This window comes from Cupressus sempervirens, chromosome 9 (genome assembly GCF_028749045.1).
Source record: "Cupressus sempervirens isolate cs-2001-9-10 chromosome 9, ASM2874904v1, whole genome shotgun sequence".
NCBI lineage: Eukaryota > Viridiplantae > Streptophyta > Pinopsida > Cupressales > Cupressaceae > Cupressus > Cupressus sempervirens.
This window is the reverse complement of record NC_143126.1, coordinates 123228300-123248002: the sequence shown is the minus strand read 5'-3', so window position 1 is coordinate 123248002 and position 19703 is coordinate 123228300.

The window sequence follows — 19703 nt, the reverse complement described above, 5'->3', positions numbered from 1 at the left end:
TTGATTTAAAATTTTTGAGGTTACTGATTCACCCCTCCCCTCTCAGTAACCTAGCTAGTCTTGATTATTTCCAACAATTGGTATCAGGGCATTGTGGTTCTTAGGATAAAGTTTGACAGCTTGAGCAAAGATCTAAAGGACAAATGGAGATATTTAGACTTGACAAAGCAATTGAAAATGAAAAGCTAAATCTGGAGATGGCCATAGTTCAACTCAAGGAAGCAAAGGAACATCTTTCACAATCCCTAAAAAGAAGAAAGGAACTTGCAAATCAGATGAATGATCTCAAGTATGTTGAAGAAAAGATTGAAGACTTTTTCCCCTCAAGCAGCTCAGATGAAGCAAACAATGCAATCAAAGAACTCCTAGAAAAAAATGGATCTCTGCAAAAAGAAGTAAGAATGCTAAGAAGAGAACAATAAATTCAGTCGGCAAGGTTATGTGAAATCCTCGAACAAAGAAACAAATTGGAAAATGAGATAAATGAAAGGATCAATGCAAATCAAAGTCTTATCAATCAACTATCCAATGCAAATGAAGAAATCATAAATCTGAGATATGAAAATGAAAGCCTAAGGATTGATTTAATCATTGAAAAACAAATCAGTGAAAGTTTGAAAAATGACCTAAATGCTGAAAAGCAAATCAATGAGAGAATGATGAAGTCTCAAGAAGATATGAATCAATTAAATCAACAAAATGAGTAGAATCTTCATAAACAAAAAGGTAAAGCAGGACTTGGATATAATGAAGAAGAGGAATCTTCCAAACAAGGTGCCCAAAGGAATCAAAGACCTACTTGCAATCACTGTGGTAAGTTAGGTCATACATCAAACAAATGTTGGAGCAATAGAAAAACAAAATTCAATAGAAAATGCTACAACTGCAATCAGCATGGTCACAAAGCTAATGAATGCAAAGAAAAATCAAAATTTGAAGGTAAATGTCACAAATGCAAGAAGCATGGTCACAAGGCATTCCAATGCAGATCCAAATCATTCAATCCAGCTAAAAAACTTGTTAAAGCAATATTTGGATGGGATTACAATACATGGTGCAAATGTCATTATTGTGGAGAATATGGACACATTGGCAAAGAGTGCTCAAGGCATCACTTGAGAAAAAGAGATACAACAATAAGATGTTATACATGCACTGAACTCGGTCATATAGCCAAGAATTGCATGAATATTGGAAGAATTGAAGATGAAAAGAAAGCTAAAGCTGATAACATTTGGAAGCAGATGAGACAACAGTGGATTCCTAAATCTACCGAGCAGAACAGTTCAAATGATGGCCACGTGACTCAAGAAGTGGGTGACTCCACCATTTCCAATTAGATTCATGAAGGAGGATCTGGAACTGTATCATCAAGCTATATCTAGAGCAGTTCCAAATGAAAGAAAGCAAAAGATCCAATCAATATTTCAGATACAAAGGGTCACAAGAAATCAGGTCATACCGAGCAAGGTTAGTCACAGACTCAACTGAGCTAGATTGGGAGTAACAAATTTTTTTCGATCACCGAGTCACAACTTTCTATCGAGCAAGTGAGTGAATGACAGCTTGTCAAGCACTATGTCATCACAACTACTTTCGTACCGAGCATTAATGACAAAATTTTCATCAAAAAGGCAAAATTTTCATCAAAAAGGCAGAATTTGATTTCATTTCTCATCGTGTTTTCAAAATTCTCAGAGCTAAGCGATTTTAGGTGAATCTAGGCTATTTCAAGCAATTTTAGAGTGAAGGATTTGTTCGAAAGATTTCTATATTTTATCGAGCATCAATAGCATCCGGGAGTAGCAACAATAGCAAGGCGAAAAGAGGTTAAGAAATGTTGGTTAAGGGTGTGGAGTGGAAAGTGCCAAATTTCAAGCTAGTTTCAACAATTGTAGAGTCACTCGACCCCAATGGAGCTCAATTGCAAATTCCACCAAAGGTACTCTTTATCAACGATATTCGTACACATTTCAAATGTTCTGTTCAAGAGATTGGAACCCTAGAGATGGACAATGCCCTAGGAGAAATGTGTGTTGATGGTTCACTGAAACTCGAGCATAAGCATCTAGAGACCAAAGAATTAACCCATATCTCGCATATGCCAAGGAATTTCCAAATTAAGTGGATTAGGTACATCCTCAGTCGTGTGCACAATGGTCAACTATGGTTGGAGCAGCCAGTATTAATCACCAAGAAGATGATTCATAAGATTACTAGTCTCCCCATGCTAAGTAAAGCAAAAACTACCAAAACCCTAAGTCGGGATGAACTTCAAAAGAAAACCCTAGCCAAATGAGATAGTAGAGGTTTGAAGGTTAGCACTGTTTCTGACGTTGAATTAAGGTTTGGCATCCACGTCATTGCTCACAAGATTTATAGCTCTAGTAATTTGAACAGTGTGCCTTGTGAGGCCGTGGATTTGGCATTCAAAGTTGTGAAGAAAAATTTGGAATTTGACCTGTCATAACTGCTGCTGACGCAACTAAACAAAAATATGGATAGCATCAGGTCATCAAAGAACAATCCCTGCAAATTTGGTTCTTTGTTGACATGTCTTTTCTTCAATGTACAAAAATTCTTTCCATCTAAAGGATTTGTTGTGTGGAGAAAAGATATTCCAATTCTATATCAGATAAATGAGTTTGTAGCAGAAATGGGTGTAAACTTTGATAGCATCATGGATAATTATTTTGAAGATTTCAAGGAAAGGATGAATAATAGGTTCCGAATTCCACCAAAATTGGTTGAAGACTACAAAGATGATGTATTCTTTATGGTTGACTATGATAGAGTATACATTCAGGCAGTCAGGCCCTTAGTTGCATGGGTGAAACCTCTTCCTTATGAGGTCAATATTGATGAAACCAGGGATATTATTGAAGCACTGGTGAATGAGCCAGTAGATTCAAAGCAATCCACTTTTGGAATTTATGATGAGGTAAAGGCCAAAATTGAGCTTGAAATCAAGCTACCCTAGGCTATCAACAACGGCAAGAGGAAGATAGCCAAATTAAAAACTGCAACTGGCCCTCTCACGCTTACCCAAGGAAAAGGAGAAGATGAAGAAGAATCAGAAGATGAAGATGAATCTGAGAAAGAGGTAGAACCAAGGGCAAGGTAATCATTACCAAGCCATCCAAAGCCTCCATAGTTGTGTTTACCAAAAGATCAAAGAAGAAAGGAGGTAGTGAAGTTGTATTCAATAAGGCCCCTCTCACCTTCCAAGAAAGATTGAAACAAATGGAAGAAGGTGTAGGCATCTCAAACTTCAAGGCTTTAAAGTATGAAACTAGAACAAATGTTGAGAAAATGCAAATTGAGGAGCTAGTACTCTCCAAGATGGGAAAATGGAAATATTCCCTTGATCAAATTGCCTCTCAAATTTCTAATGAGTTACTAGCAAGATTACAGCCTAGATGAGAATCAGCTATGCAAACTACAAAGGATATATATGAACAATCTTTGAGACAATTGCTACTGAGCCTTACCAATGCAGAGGTAAATGAAGCAATGAAGAAGAATGAAGACAAGATGACAATCAGGTTTCATACTTGTTTAATTTTGATAAAAGATATTGAGCATATAGTTAAGGATGCTACAGAAATGTGGAAGAACATCTATCATCTGCATAAGCCCAGTAATGATCCTGTAGAAATCAAAGATGATGATGACGACAGTGACAATGATGAAGAAGATAATGCTCCATGTGTCACTTTTGATGTTGAGGACTATCATGCACTAAAGGATGATGATGAAACTGAAGAGGAAGACAAGGATGAAGAAGATCCAGTAAAAATTGTAGCAGAAGTTATTGCAGCCCTTCCTCACTCTCCACCAAAGACTGTTACATCTACTATGGAGAGATCTTCTGCAAGTGAGACTGTGAGCACAATAGCGACATCAATAGCTCAATCATCACCTGTCACTTCCCAGCTACAAGTATCTTCAATGGAAGTGTCAAGCACTTCATCTACTGAGCTGCAACCCTCTTCATTAGCTCATGAGTCATCTACTTCAACAGTATGTACAGCTGCCAGTTCTTCAGTCATGATAACTTCTACTACAACATGTATAGTAAGTTTGCCAGTTTGCTCTATAGTTATGTCATCCATAGCTTCAACTGCACTAATTTTTGTTCCAGTTAGTTCTTTAGTTGTAAGTATTCCAGTTGGTACATTAGCTATTGATACTTCATTTTTGGGAAGCACATCAATTTTGGATACAGTTAGCACCTCTCTTAGTTTTCCTCTAGTTGGACCAATTCAAGTTTTTTCTGCTAGTCCAACTTCATCAACTATTATTTCTATTTCTAAATCCAAGGAAGTAAGCATTGAAGTAAAACCAAAGACTCCACTAAAACTTCTGCTTACTGGAAAGGTAATTGATGAGGATATAGACTTGGACAAGGAAATTGTTATACCTAAGATAGATCTAGATACTGCCACAGTTGATGAAATGAGACTGGTCAGTCAGCTTTTAGAGCAAAGAGCAAGGTAGAAACAACTTAGAGATGAGAGAGATAGAGAATTCATTATAATTGAAAGTGCTAAAAATATAATTACTGAGGCAATCGGTGTTGATGTGGATTCATCTCAACACATTTTATTACAATTAGAAAAGGCCATACATAAGTTCAATGAGGGGACTTCTGGCCAAAAGAAGCTTATAGAAAAGGCAAAGAAAAAGTTTGACAATAAAGTGCTTGAGCATATTGCTTAGCAAATAGCCATTAAGTAGATAGAACTTTCTACAATTTTGGCTAATCTTGAAAATTCCTTTACAAATGTAACATCTCTTTTTGCCAAGCTATGTGATGTTACTAAGTACACAAAAGAAATAAAGGTAAAATTGAATAAAATTGATGAAGATCTGAAGGCCACTGCTCAAAAGTTGCAGCTTGACCCCGCTCTGCACATCACATAAAGATCAGATTCTTGTTAGACATGTAGGTAGAACTATTGAGAGAGGAAGCAAGGATCTAGTCTACACTAATAGACATCCAGAACATGATCCTTCCTATCATGGACACAATGCAAAAGCACATTGCTTATTCAAAAACATTGATCCATGATAACAATTTTTCAGTTGCAGATCATATGATTGAACTATCAGCAGAAGTCCAGGTTGCACTTCATATCTGCATAATTTTGCAAGAGAACTAGGATAAGACATTAGCTCTTATTCTTAAGGTAAATTCTGAGTTTCTCTCACATTTTGGTGTCTCTGTATAAGTATGATTACCTTTGGCATTATTGTCAAAAAAGGGAGAGTAAGAGATAGTAAAAGTCAAAGGGAGTAAGAGACAATGGATAAAATAAGGGAGAATATAATAGATCGATATATGTACAGTGATAAGCTATGTATATACCATGCCATATGTATGGGGGAGATATGTAAAGACATGCAAGAAATGTATATACAACAGGTTTACAAAGATCAATTTTGAAAAATCAAATTCAGTATGTTAGTGTACACAAAGTTTGGCTCATAAGATTTTTTTGTCACTAATGCCAAAGGGGGAGATTGTTGGCATTATATTGTATTTGTCATTAGTGACAACACTTATTCAATTTTGAATGATTACCAAGCTCATCACTCAGTCTACAGTGTATATCAAGCATTCAGTGGTTACCTTGTAGGTTCATCAGTTAAGCAGTTCACAACGAGCATTCCTGAAGCTACCGAGTGAGTGTGCAGTCCAGCAGTGTCTATCGAGCCTATAGTGTTCACCGAGCTTCAAAGTGTCTATCGAGTCATCAATTTGTGTGATGGAAGCCAGTGTTTACCGAGTGATGTATGTGTAGTGTTTACTGAGTGAAAGCAAGGTAAACGAAGGATTCAATTTTTACTAAGTGACACTATATCTACTGAGTCTCCAATGGTTACTGAGTTCCAAGCTACGCTGTGTGATTAGTATGGATCGAGCTTCCACTTCTACCGAGTGCACGATGATGCCGAGTAATGCAGTGGATGCCGAGTATCAGAAGGTCACCAAGTCAGCTTGAAGAACCCGAGTTTTCTACTATTTGGTCAACTCAGTAATATTTTGTTCGCTTGTGTTTTGGCCAACCTTGCAATTGTAATTATTGGAATGGTATATATGTAATGTATTATATCATTTGCAATGTGTGTGTATATCAAGGAATGGACATGTAATGCTTTAAGAAGAGTATATGTGAATAGCAGTAGAGTAGAGTATTCAACAAAGTTTACAGAGAGCAATAAAGATTCATCAGTCACAAGAGGTGATCTATACTTCAAGGATCTAATTAGCAATCAACTTGTAAGTAGATCCATTGTTTCATCCTAGCGGGTGAATCAGTTTTCTAAATCCTTTAACAGGGTAGACTTAACAGTCTCTATATAAATCTCCTAATAGAGTGCATACTTCATTGTATGTTTGTAAATCCTCTAACAAGGTGGATCTAGTAGTCCAAATTGATCTTAATAGGGTAGATCATTAGAAGTGATCAATGTAAGCCCTAATAGGCCAACTTTATACTACAGTAGTGAAGTTTTGTGGGTATCATCCCACCCTAGTTTTACTTTCTATTTGGATGGTTTCTGGGTCACCAAAATTCTATGTTCATGTGTTATAAATGTTTATCTTTCTCATGCATACAGTAGATTAGATGAATGAATGATGAATCGATTAAGTACTGAATTGATTTAAAGTTTTTGAGGTTACTGATTCACCCCTCCCCTCTCAGTAACCTAGCTAGTCTTGATTATTTCCAACATCCAGATCCTAGACTGAAGTAACATCCAGAAGTCGTTCAGTAGGACTGCCCACCCTATCAAAATCAGAATATCCATGAAGGTTGATGTTGACTTGATCATATTTGATTCATATGCCAATAGTGCCTTTTGTTAATCTCAAAATGTATTTAGTTGCATGTAGATGTATCTTCTTTGGTGCACACATAAACTGACTCAAAGTGTTAGTTGCATAACATATGTCAGGATGAGTATTCACCAAATACATTAAAGATCCAATTATTTGCTCGTAATAAGTAGAGTTTGTAGGTTCTGTTTTGATCATATTATCCTTCAACTTTTGTAGATTGACTTCCATAGGAGTAGAAGCTAGTTTACATTCTATCATTCCAAATTTTGTTAGAATATCAATTGTATATTTTTGTTGATTCAAAAAAATGTAGTTACCCTTTTGCCAAACTGCTAATCCAATGAAGTAGTGTAGAAGACCTAAATCTTTCATATCAAACTCTGCTATGAGTTTTTGTTTGCATATCTTTATGAGATGTTCTTCATCTGTTATCAATAAGTCATCAACATATAACACAAGAATAATCATATCATCACCATTTTTTTTGATGTATAAGTTAGGGTCAACTTCATTTTAAGAATATCCTAACTTCATTAGATAGTTGACTATCCTTTCATACCACGCTCTGGGAGCCTATTTGAGACCATACAGAGCTTTCTTTAATTTACAAACGTGAGTTTTGTTGTCATTAGTGCAGAATCCTTCTAGTTGCTCAATAAAACTTCTTCAATTTTTTCATTTAGGAATGTTGTTTTGACATCTATTCGATGAACTTCACATCATTTGGATGCAACAATAGCCAACATGGTTCTAACTAAAGTGTATCTAGCAATTGGTGCAAATGTTTCTTCATAATCGATGCCTTCTTTCTGTGAGAAACCCCATGTTACAAATTTGGATTTGTACTTTTCAATGCTTCCATTAGATGCATGTTTAATTTTAGACAACCATTTAGAAGAAACAACTGATTTGTTTTTAGGCCTTGGTACAACATCCCATACATCATTTTTTAGTATGGAATTATATTCTTCAATCATTGCTTCTTTCCAATGTTGACTTGATAGTGCTTCTTTAACATTTGAAGGTTCTGTTTTTATAAGTTCAATTAATAATGCAACATAACATGACTAATTTCTTGTTCTTTTACTTTCTCAAATTACTTCATTAGGTTCAACATGATTTTCTTCTATCATTTTCTTGTTTATATTTTCAAAATTTTCATGATTAGATGTAGAGGTAGAAGATGGTTCAATATCATTCTCCCCCTCGATTTCTTCTTGGTGATTTTCATCTACTTTAGGAATAGATTCAATAATAGATTCATCACTATTTCTAGAAATATTAAAGGCAATATCTTCTTCAAATTTCACATCTATACTAATCTCAATTGTTCTTTGACCTAGAATAAAGACCTTATAGCCTTTGGATGTTTCACTGTATCCAATGAGTATCCACTTCTTTTCGGATTGTTCTAGTTTTGTTCTTTTCTCTTTAGGAATGTGGATATAAATAGGACATCTATATATTCTTAGATGACTTAGATCTGGTTTAATACTTGTGAATACTTCTTGAGGAGTGGTGTTCTCTAATACTGAGTGTGGACATCTGTTTTGAATGTAAACTAAAGCATTAAATGCTTCAGCTCCAAAGGAAGTATGAAGGTTTTGATCATGCATCATTGCTATGTTTGATTCAACAATTGATCTATTTTTACATTCTACAACTCCATTATGTTGAGGATTATATGGTACAAAAAAATCCCTCTTAATCCCAACAACAATGCAAAAGTTTTTAAAAATTTCAGAGATGTATTTACCTCCATTGTCTGACCTTACTATTTTAATTTTCTATCCTGACTGATTTTTAATTAGGGCTTTGAATTCTTTGAATTTTGATAATATTTCAGTTGATTCTTTCTATTTTAGAAATTAGATTCAAGTTCTTCTAGAGTAATCATCAATACAAATTATATAAAAGAGACACCCATTAAGAGAAGGTACAAACATAGGGCCGCAAAGGTCAGTGTGAATTAGTTCAAGAATGGATTTTGATTTGTGAACACTTTTAGGTAATGATTGCTTTATGTTTTTACCTAGGGCACATCCTTTGCAAATGCTTAAGTCATCAATTTTGAGACTAGGTAAACCTCTTACGATTTTTTCTATAGTTGATAATGCACAATAGTGAAGGTGACCTAGTCTTCTATGCCAAATTTTGGTAGAGTTTGATGTTTCAAGAGTTAAAGCTAAGTTTTGATTGTTACACAGTTTGTACAAACTTTTATCTCTGAATCCAATAGAAATGACTTTCTTGATATTAGAGTTCTTTGAAAAAGATAGAACTTTGTCCTCTTAGAAAGTGATTCTAAATCCTTGATCAGCAAGACTAGAAATAGAGACCAAATCTCTTTTTATTCTAGGTACATATAAAACATTTTTGAGTTGGAGAGTAATTCTTGAATTTAGGTAAATTGAACAGGAGCCAATACTTTTGATAGGATGATTGGAGTTATCTCCAATGGTAACTTCTTCTAAGGAGTGTTTTGAGAAGGTTTCAAATTTGTCTCTAAAACTAGTGATGTGTTGAGATGCTCCACTTTCTATGATCCAAGTCTTGTTGTTTGAGTTTAATTCACTTGAAAGAGCTAAATAAAATGCACAATTTTCTTTTTCTTCTTTCTCTACTTCCTCTTCTTTGATTTCTGCTAGAGCTGCTTGAATTCTCTTTCATTTAGGGAAAAAATTATGAGAGTGACCAATTTTATAGCATTTGAAACATCTAACATTGGACCAATCATGTTTCTTATATGATTTGTCAGTCTCCCTCTTATTATATTTGAATTTTCTTTTCTTGTTTGAATTTGCATGAAGAGCTTGAATGCCTCCCTCTTGATCTATACTTAGTCCTCTTGAGACTAATCTTGATTCTCCATTTTGATTTAAGAATATAATTTAACTTTTATAAATATGAGACTTTAGATTTTAATTTTGAGTAATAGATTTTCTTATTAGAATGGCTTTGATACCATGTTAGTTTTAGTGATCTCTGATAGATAAAACTATTACTGCAAATATAGACTATAATTGATATGTTTACTTGAACAATGACAAAACTAGAGATGTAGAGTCTATTCTCCCAAGTGATTGTTGAGTCTTTAACTTTAATGTGGAGGATTGCTAAGGATATACTGTCTTACAATGGAGATTGCTGTGAGAACATATAAGCCACCTTCCAATGGATAATGTCGAGAGTTGTCCTATAAAATGAATGTGCAGATCATTGGGATTGTAATGCCTTGTATTGATTTTCTTTCCCAATCGATCTACACTTATATTTATAAGTGTGAATGGTCATGCCCCCATAGAGTCATGACTCTATGTAGACTTTGGCCACTTAGGGTCATGTCTCTACGGAGGCATAACTAACCAATAGTTTAGTCAAGACAAACACGAAAATACAATGGATTATGTGATTGATAGTAAACACAAGACCCCTAATAATACACATTACAATGTCTGCCAATAATATTATGATAATCATCCAAACATATGTTATGACAATTATACAAACACACACACACACACACACACACACACACACACACACACACACACACACACACACACACACACTTTACATGATAGGTGCTCTTCTTCAAAGTTTGCTATTGAACTTAATGGTAGAAGTTTTGGTTCAAAAGATAAGCTATGATGTAGATTTAAGGTAGCATGAATAGTATTGTGAATAGTGTTGCTATAGTGTTAGGAACAATGCTGCTACACTACGTGAACAATATGGATAGTTGGTGTTTCAAATTTGTTGGAGCTGATTTGGTTTGTTTCATTTATCATATGATCTCCTACATTCTTTAACTTATTGCCCTGGAGTTGTGCATCATTCTGGTTGTGTAGTGGAATAATCTTTTAATCAACTGAGAATCAATAATAGAAGATTATCATCATTGTGTCAATTTGAATTAGCATTTAAAACTTGATTCTTTTCAATGTTTGCATTTTTTTTTGGAAATAAAAGGTGTATGAAACAATAACATATTAATATTTTCTTATCTTTCTTTCTAATTTTTTAACAAAAAACTTATCAATACAAGTACTATAGCAATATCATAGAAATTCATGTGATATTTTCCAAAATGGTATATCTATGAGTGCTTGTTAAAATGCAATGCATAAAACTAGGTTATTGTGGTGACATTTAGTCAAAATATCAAATCCCTATTATCTCATATCCCTATTATCCCTATTATCTTGCAAGTGTTTGCCAAGTCTTATACAAAGAATTTGTGTTTGGTAATGTGTCTTTGTGATGAGAACTTAAAAATTTCAAATCAGACCTTGCATACCAACTATTTAAAAGAATGCCTATGATACAAGTCTGAAAATTTAAGGACAATATTAATTGGGGATCAAAGCCAAGATTTTGCCAGCCTTCGAAGGTTATATTAGATTGTTAATGCAACCAAGTGATAGGAAAAAAGAATTTATCAAACAGAATTATGGAAAGCTTGGTTACCACCACAAGTACCTAAGGGTAAAATAATATCTGGTTTGATCTAGCAATGTTGAACAAGTTACAAAGATGGGTGATCAAAAGAGCAATAGCCTAACATGAGAGGAGTTTGAGGAAGCAAGAGACACTTTAAGAGGAATTCAAACAAGATAGGAATAGGGGTAGCTTATAGTAGCTACATAGTAGTTAAGTGCAACTCCAAGAAGATCTCAACATAGTCATAATGACAGTGGTAGCATAGTTAGCTCGCCAGAGGGTGGAAGAGTTCCCACATGCTCTTCTGATAAGCTTTTGATGCCTACTTTTGTTTTTAATGATGATGAGGATGAAGTGAATAATGTTGAAGGAAAGATGTCATTTTTTGATAATATAATGACAATACACAATGAATGAAACCTCCTCCTAGATCATGTTAATATATATTTATCTTTCATTCAATACATAGGGAAGCAAAGGGAAAGCATGAGATCCAGCAAGATAGAAAGCCTATAACACAAAAAAGGGACATGATGCATACTACAAACAAATTGCCACTTCCTACATATGATGAAAATCATAAGGTGAATTCATGAGCTTGAATACAAAGGTAGATACCTTCTTGACACGTAAACCCATGATGGAAACAAATGCCATTAAATTTGTTACTAAGCACTTAGATAGAGCATATGATTGGTGGCATCATGGACTCATGACCTAGAATCGTTGATTGATTAATTTATATGAGGAGTTTAGTATCAAGTTGATTCGCTATTTTGATAGGAAGGATATTGAAATCTTCTACAGAGAGTCAATGCAATTGAAATATAGTGGTTCATTGGATTCTTTTATTATTGAGTTACAAAGAATTTCAATAATAGTTTTGGATGTTATTAAGATGGTACTTGATGTAGACACCTCATCTTTTACCATACAACCATAACTTCACAAGGTCGCAGTCAAATATGAAATCATATACTTAGACTAAAAATACACCTCCCATAATGGATACTGCGACTAGAAATGAGTTAAGAAAGAGGAAAATTTGTTTTACATGCAAGAAACATTGGACCCCAGTTTCAAGTGCCTTGGAAAAGGAAAAAGTCACTACATTGATGTTTTTTTAGAGGGCGGAGAAGAGAATATTGAGGATAGAAGGTATGAGGGAAGGGACATTAAGGAGGGTAATGAGTAGCACAATGTGCAAAAGAGCCATGAACAAACAATTGATTGACCCCTTATTATTATTGCCACACTTTTAGGAGTGCATACACACCATCCTTTCCACTTGAAAGGAGTTGTTAGAGGGCACTGAGTTATTTGTCTAATAAATATAGGTACTATACATAAATTTATTGATGCAAGTATAGTGACAAAATGAGGATTACAAGTTGAGATGATTCTTGGATTAATGTGAAGGTTGCAACTAGTGATCTTCTAAATTGCTTAGGAAGGATACTACATCTTAGGAAATAGTTGAGTGACTACACTTTGGTGGATGAATTTTATGTCATCAAGTTAGAGGGATTGAATGTGATCTTCGACATGTAGTGGCTATAACATGTTGGTATGTACAAAAATTGATCATCATAAGAAACATTTGGAATTTATGACTGGTGATTGGAAGGTAGTGTTGAAAGCTATTCTAGACAACAGACCTAGGATTATTTCAACTCATTGGATGGAGGCTATACTTAGACATGATGACATTAAGTGGGCAACCTAGGCATTATGTTGACCAAATTGACACTAGGCAAGGAACAACATCATTATTTAGACATATAGATAGTGCTTGATAAACATGGGCCTTTGGAGACATTCCTCTAGGTAGATTGTCTGATTGTAGGTTTGAGCACATGATAGAGCTAGAGAAGGGTGCTAGGCACATTATTACCACACTATACTGCCATCCAATACATTTCAAAGAGGAAAATGAGAAAATGGTTAAGAACTTATTGGCCATAAGACATATTAGACCTAGCGCTAGTACATTTTCTTCTTTAGTGGTTTCGGTGAATAAGGATGGTACTCTACAAATGTGTATTGATTACTATGATTTGAATAAGAGGACCATTGATAACAAGTACCACATTCCTCATATAGATGAGTTGCATGGGGATGTTTGGTTTTTAAAGATAATTAGTTGATTGGGATACCATCATATGCATGTTTCAAGGAGGATGTTCATAAAAAAAATTTAGATGTGACTACAAACATTATGTGCTCATAGTGGTGCATTTCAACCTCATTAATGCACTTGATACATTCCAATTTGTATGAATCACATCTTCAACAAGCAGTTGTGTAGGTTTGTTTTTGTGTTCTTCAATGACATCTTGACATTCAGAAAGTCTTGGGAGGAGCACTTATAACATTAGATGAGGTATTATGCATAATGGAGAAGCAATCTTTGATTTCTAAGGAGTCTAAATGTGAGTTTGTATTGACAAAAAATATATATCTAGGACATGTTAATGGTGTCAAGGTGCATTGAGAAAAAAATACAAGCTATTCTAGATTGACCATCACTAACTAATGTTTTAGACTTTATAGGATTCCTTGGGTTTCATTCTTATTAGAGGAGATTTTTTAAGAGATTTTATTAGCTTACAATGCCACTCACAAATCTTACATGAAAGGGAGAATTCAGATAGTTAGATGATTCACAAGAGAGACTCAGAAAACTTAAGAAGGTTATGAGTACTTGATTGATATTAGCTCTTCCAAATTTATCTCAACCATTTGTGTTAGAATGTGATGCTTCAAATGAGGGCATTAATGAAATAAATTTTCAAGATAGACATCCTATCAACCATTTGTGTTAGAATATGTTTCTTTAAGGGAGGGCACTAGTGCAGTGATTTTGCATAATAGAAATCCTATCACATATGAGAGAAAGAAGACGAGGGATAATGAAAAGTTGTAAACCATCTATGATAATGAGATGCTCTCCATCATGCATGTGTTGGCAATGTTTATATAGTACCTAGTCAGTGTCAAGTTTGAGGTGAAAGCTGATCATAACAACTTACAATTTTTCTTGGAGCACAAGGAGTTGAATAAGTGGTAGGAAAAGGGGGTCAACAAGATAAATGTGTATGATTTACACATTGAGTATGTCAAAGGTAAGAAAAATATTGCAGTTGATGCACTTTCTAAGGGACCACCTATTGCTACATTACATTCCATCACTAAGATTTTAGTTGATTGGATGTCTCAACTCTTAGTTGATTATTCCAAAAATACTTTTTCTTGTGAACTTATGGATGGAAAGATTCAAGATGATGGGTATCAAGTGGTCGATGATGTGATTTACTATAAGAAGATTTTTTGGTACCTGAATCTAAACTCAAGGATAAGATTATGAGGGTCATCCATGCTACGTACTTAGCGGGAAATCTGGAGTATTTTAAGACCTACACAGATTAGAGATAAATTCTCTTTGGAAGGACTTAAAGATGATGTCCTTAAGTATTTTCTAGAGTGTTTGACTTGTTAGTAGAACAAGTTAGAGCATGTGTTACCTGCTGATTTATTTCATCCTTTACCTATTCTTGAGAAAAAATGGGAGAGTGTGTCCATGGTTTTCATCACAAATTAAAGAGAGTAGAAGGTAAAGCCAATATATTTGCTATGGTGGAGTGGTTGTCAAAATTTTCTTGTTTCTATGTCATTGCATCTAATTGGAAAAACTCTTAGGTGCCACAATTAATTTTTAGAGAGGTGTTTCAATTTCATGGTCTACCCAAGACCATTAATAGTGATAGATATAGTAAGTTTCTTAATATCTTTTGGTAGGAGTTGTTCAAATTGGTTGGGATAAAGTTGACACCCAATTCTAGCTACCATTTTCAAATAGATGCTTAGATGAAGATCATGAATAAATGGTTGGAACATTATCTCCAATATTATGCTCCATTGATTTGGTTTTTGATGACAACACAACTCCCAAAAATAAGGATTTGTTACAAGATCATCAAGATACTCTCAAGGCTCTTAGGGATAATATTCAACAATAAAAAAAAAGTATGATGATCACCATAGGACAAAGATGGCTTTTGAGGTTGGAGATATTTCTTCATGCCTTCATCCATACTAGTAGAGTTCATTGAATAAGAGTGATGTGGAAAAGACTAGTCCCATGTTTTATGGCCCATAAAAGATAGCAAGGAGGACTGGAAAAGTGGCTTATGAGTTTGAGTTGCCGTAGGATAGCTGGATTAATAATGTTTTTAATGTCTCATGCACCAAGAAAGCTATTGGACAATATGGTGTGTCTACTCCTAGTCTACCACCCATAGATGAAGAAAGGAAACTAATTTTGGAACTTGCAAAGGTATTGGAGGTGAGAAGAAACTAAGAAACAAAGTGATCATAGAATATTTGGTGCGTCAAGGAATTTGTTAGTCAAGGATGCAATTTGAGAAGGTGAAGACATTTTACAACATCCAACTTTCATTTACTTGAGGAAAAGTAATCTTAGGAAGGGAGGACTATAATATCCCCTTATCAGTAATTTATCAAGAGTTTGATTACCCTATTTTCTCATCCCAATAGGACAATAATTTTTTATAAAGAGATGCTTTTCCATTCACAACTTTATTCAAGGAGAAATGGAGAAAAAATTAAATATTATTTAATTGAGTAATAAAGCTAAAGTTACTTTACATTATAAAATGAAAGTGACTTTGTGAATGAAAAATAAATTTTATCCCACATTGCTAAGAGCAAGTTATAAGTCTAAAAATTCAAGGACAAGAATTAATTGCACATTTTACAACATATTATAAGTCTTTCAATTTCATTATTAAATGTTAGAAATAAATTATGTAACAAGTAAGACCTTCCATGATAAATATGATAAATACATAGATCGAAGATGATCATCAAAGTATATGCAAATTTTTTCCTAGTATAGCACCCTTCTAGTGTAATAAGATAGTTAAAATAAGCATGGCAAGACAATAGAGGTACAATAAAGTAAGTAAAATGAATGGTGTTCCCAAGTATAATAAGGTATCCCTCTAAGAATGATAGGACATGTGGTTGCAATACAAGGAACGCCCATAAATTTTAACTAGGTATGAGATAATTGTGTAAGCATATAACCAAATATTTTTGGGGATCATAAGCATGGATTATAGAAAAAAAGGCAGGTTAGCATAAGAAGCACATTGATACATAAGGAACCATAAAATTAGGAAATAGTAGGGGTAATGGTTTAAGTAATCATAAGAGTAGTGTTTGAAATGAAAGAGCATGAAGATATGAAAGAAAGATGTAAAGAAACACATGAGCCAATATGTCAACTAAGAAAGAAGGAAATTGTTATCCCCAAGAATGTGAAAACCAATTTGAAACATGAAATAGAAGGTAAAATGAACATTTAAACCATTTAAAAAATAATAAACAAAGCGTAGTCAAGGTGGCCAACATGAAAGAAAATGATCAAAATACATTTTGTTTTGACTTGAAATATAAGCATATAGGTATAGAGCATATAATGATGTTCATAAACTATCAAATAAATGTAGAAGGATTACCATACTTCTATAGATTACATTCATCCCAAAATATTTCATCATACATTTTCTAGTTTAATAATTTTATTTTCTTCATTATGACTTGATTTTAACATGACATGTTTCTTCTTGGCACTATTTTATTTTTTCCACACATTGTTAATTGGTTGTATAGTTTTTTTCTTAACCATTTTGGGTGCTTTGATGATGGTGATTTAGATATGTTTGACATTGGATGTTCCACAACATTGTTTTTAAACCATGTGATTTTTTATATCAAACTTTATTTTTTATGACCTTTGTATTTTTATTTGCACCATTTTTTAGTGCACGATTAATTAGTTCCTCACAAGGGTATACAACTAGGCCTTTACGTGCATTAACGTTTGGTTGTAACTTGAGGTGCTACCAATTTTACGAAATCTTTATCCAACTCTTGTGAATTCTTTGTAGCTCATAAAAGTGTATCTTTATTAAATCATGTACGATATGATTACTCTCATGGGGAACGCATTTTGGTGCATATTTCATATGTATCCACTTGCATTTGACATCGAATAGTAGTAAGCTACTTTTTATTTTGATTATCTTTTGTTCATGTATAGACATAACTTATTGATGCAACATTAAAGAAAACTATTTAGAGGATTTCATTGGAAATGAACAAGTAATAAACCAAATCTATCATATGATGGTATCACATGATATAAAATTAGTCAATACTTAGGACCTACTTTCATGTAGAATAAAGAATCTTAATTTATTAATTAACATTCCACTAGTTCTCTCTTTTTATGTAAAGGCACTATCGCTTGGTGGAAGGATGCTAATGATGATTGCTTTCTTGTTTTGGTCTCCAATTCTTCCTTTGATACTCTTCATAGGTTGATGATGAATCCCCTCAAGATCCTCAAATCCCATAGATCCTACTCCACCTCTTGTTCTTGTTGAAACCCCCTTTAGCAATGTGGACCCTTCTCTATTTCGTGTTACTTCTCTACTTAAAACTTTGTTGACACCACACAACCTTGTCAACATTGTGGCCATAGTGTTGTCATCCTTACAATGAGGGTTCCATCACTTTCACCCCCTTGTCATAAGGACTCTAGGGATTGTTTTCTTTGGACGGTTGTCTACTAATGCAAGAAAAAACATTCTTCATTTTATATTTTTCCTTTCCATGTTGTGGGCAAGTTTCTTGTCTATGCAAGGGTTATCACCCTTGTTTTGTTGTTGTTTAATATAGAAAACATTCCATTAGTTATCAATAAAATTATAGACTATGAAATGCTCTTAACATCTAATTGTAATGACAAGTAAAATCCTTTCAAATTTCCTAGTGTTTTTGTAGGTTCATTGCAACCCTTCAATTGGACTTTTTCCTTTCCATTGTGCTTAGGCCTTGCTTCTTGTAAACACTTTTTAGTGTTTTTTTTTGTGTTTTGATGTTATTTTAGTCTCACATCATCCATCTCTAGGACCAAATTATTTGGAGACTAGTGCATCACATAGATATTTGTGCATTACATTCACATCCAATGACATTTTTGGTTTGATAGACATTTCCAAGTACTTTTTGCGTCTCATTGTTCCAAATCAATGCAAATGGATTGTGATGATTACAAATAACTTGTTTTCTATTAATGGTAAAAATAGGTTATGAAGGGCCCCCAAAAACCTTCATATTCTCTTTGAAGAAAGAAATCCAGTTACAACTTCAGATAGACTAGTAACAACATAACACTAGAGACCAACCACTAAAAGTCTAACAGCCTAAAATAGAAGAACCTAAGAAAGTCGAGGATAGCTCAATCCAAGACCCACAATATAAAGATAGATTAATTAAAAAGATAAACTTTTAGTCCAATTTGTCCAAAAGGGATAAAAAAATCCCACAATCAATAGAACAAAAAAGAAAAATAAACATTTTTTTACTTTTCTTCTTTTGGGATTGAAGGGTCATATCAAGTTGGGGAGGAGACTTCTTAGAATGCTTTCCAATAAATGGGTTCTAATTCTCCTCAACCTTAGCTGCTTTATTTTGCCAAGAGTGTGATTATGACAGTTCATCCAAAGGTAGAGATTCCAAGATCGAGATAACACAAGAACCACCAACCAAAAAACTAGGGCCAACATTAGCCTTTTCTTTTTAATTCTTTTTCCATAGACTGCTGCATCAATCACATCATACTGGACAAAACCAATAACTTTAACATAATTCCCTAGCATATGTGAACATAGTAAAACACCTAGACTAGCCACAACTCTATCCATAGATACACTAGTAGCAACAATTGAAGCATAAACAAGGACTTGAGCATCAAGAGAAGTAGGCTAAAAAATGGCAAAAAATTGAGCTATTTGCTTGGTAACAATGCAGTGTTTGAAATAAGCCCAGTCCCATCATGAAGACTACAATGAGATGCCAAGTGCCTAATGTTGTAGCATTTTCTACATCTAAAGAGAATTCGTTCATAATATAAGGTTTGAATCCAGCTTCTCCCATTAGGAAGCCCAACTTTAAATTTCTCAGGTAAGCCCTAATAGATTTCCACCTCTATAAGGGTTCTCACATATGTAGAGTGCAAGATATTTGATGAATCTTCATCAACCATCAAGAAAACACTAACAACATTTACTACAACTTCCAACAAGGAATCACCCCAAAGATGAAGAGGAAAGTAAGGGAGTTGAGCCTAAATTAAAAACTCAGTAAAATTTTTAGTAGCAGGGAAAAAGTCAGAATACTATGATTTTACCATCAATGGGTGGTGCTGATTCGAGTAGGAAAAATAAGGGAAAAAAAGAATATTCTTTTGATTCCTAGATTCATCAAACTTAGCAATGTAAAACCCCTTCACCATGGGGAAAGGTGGAAAAAAGCATAT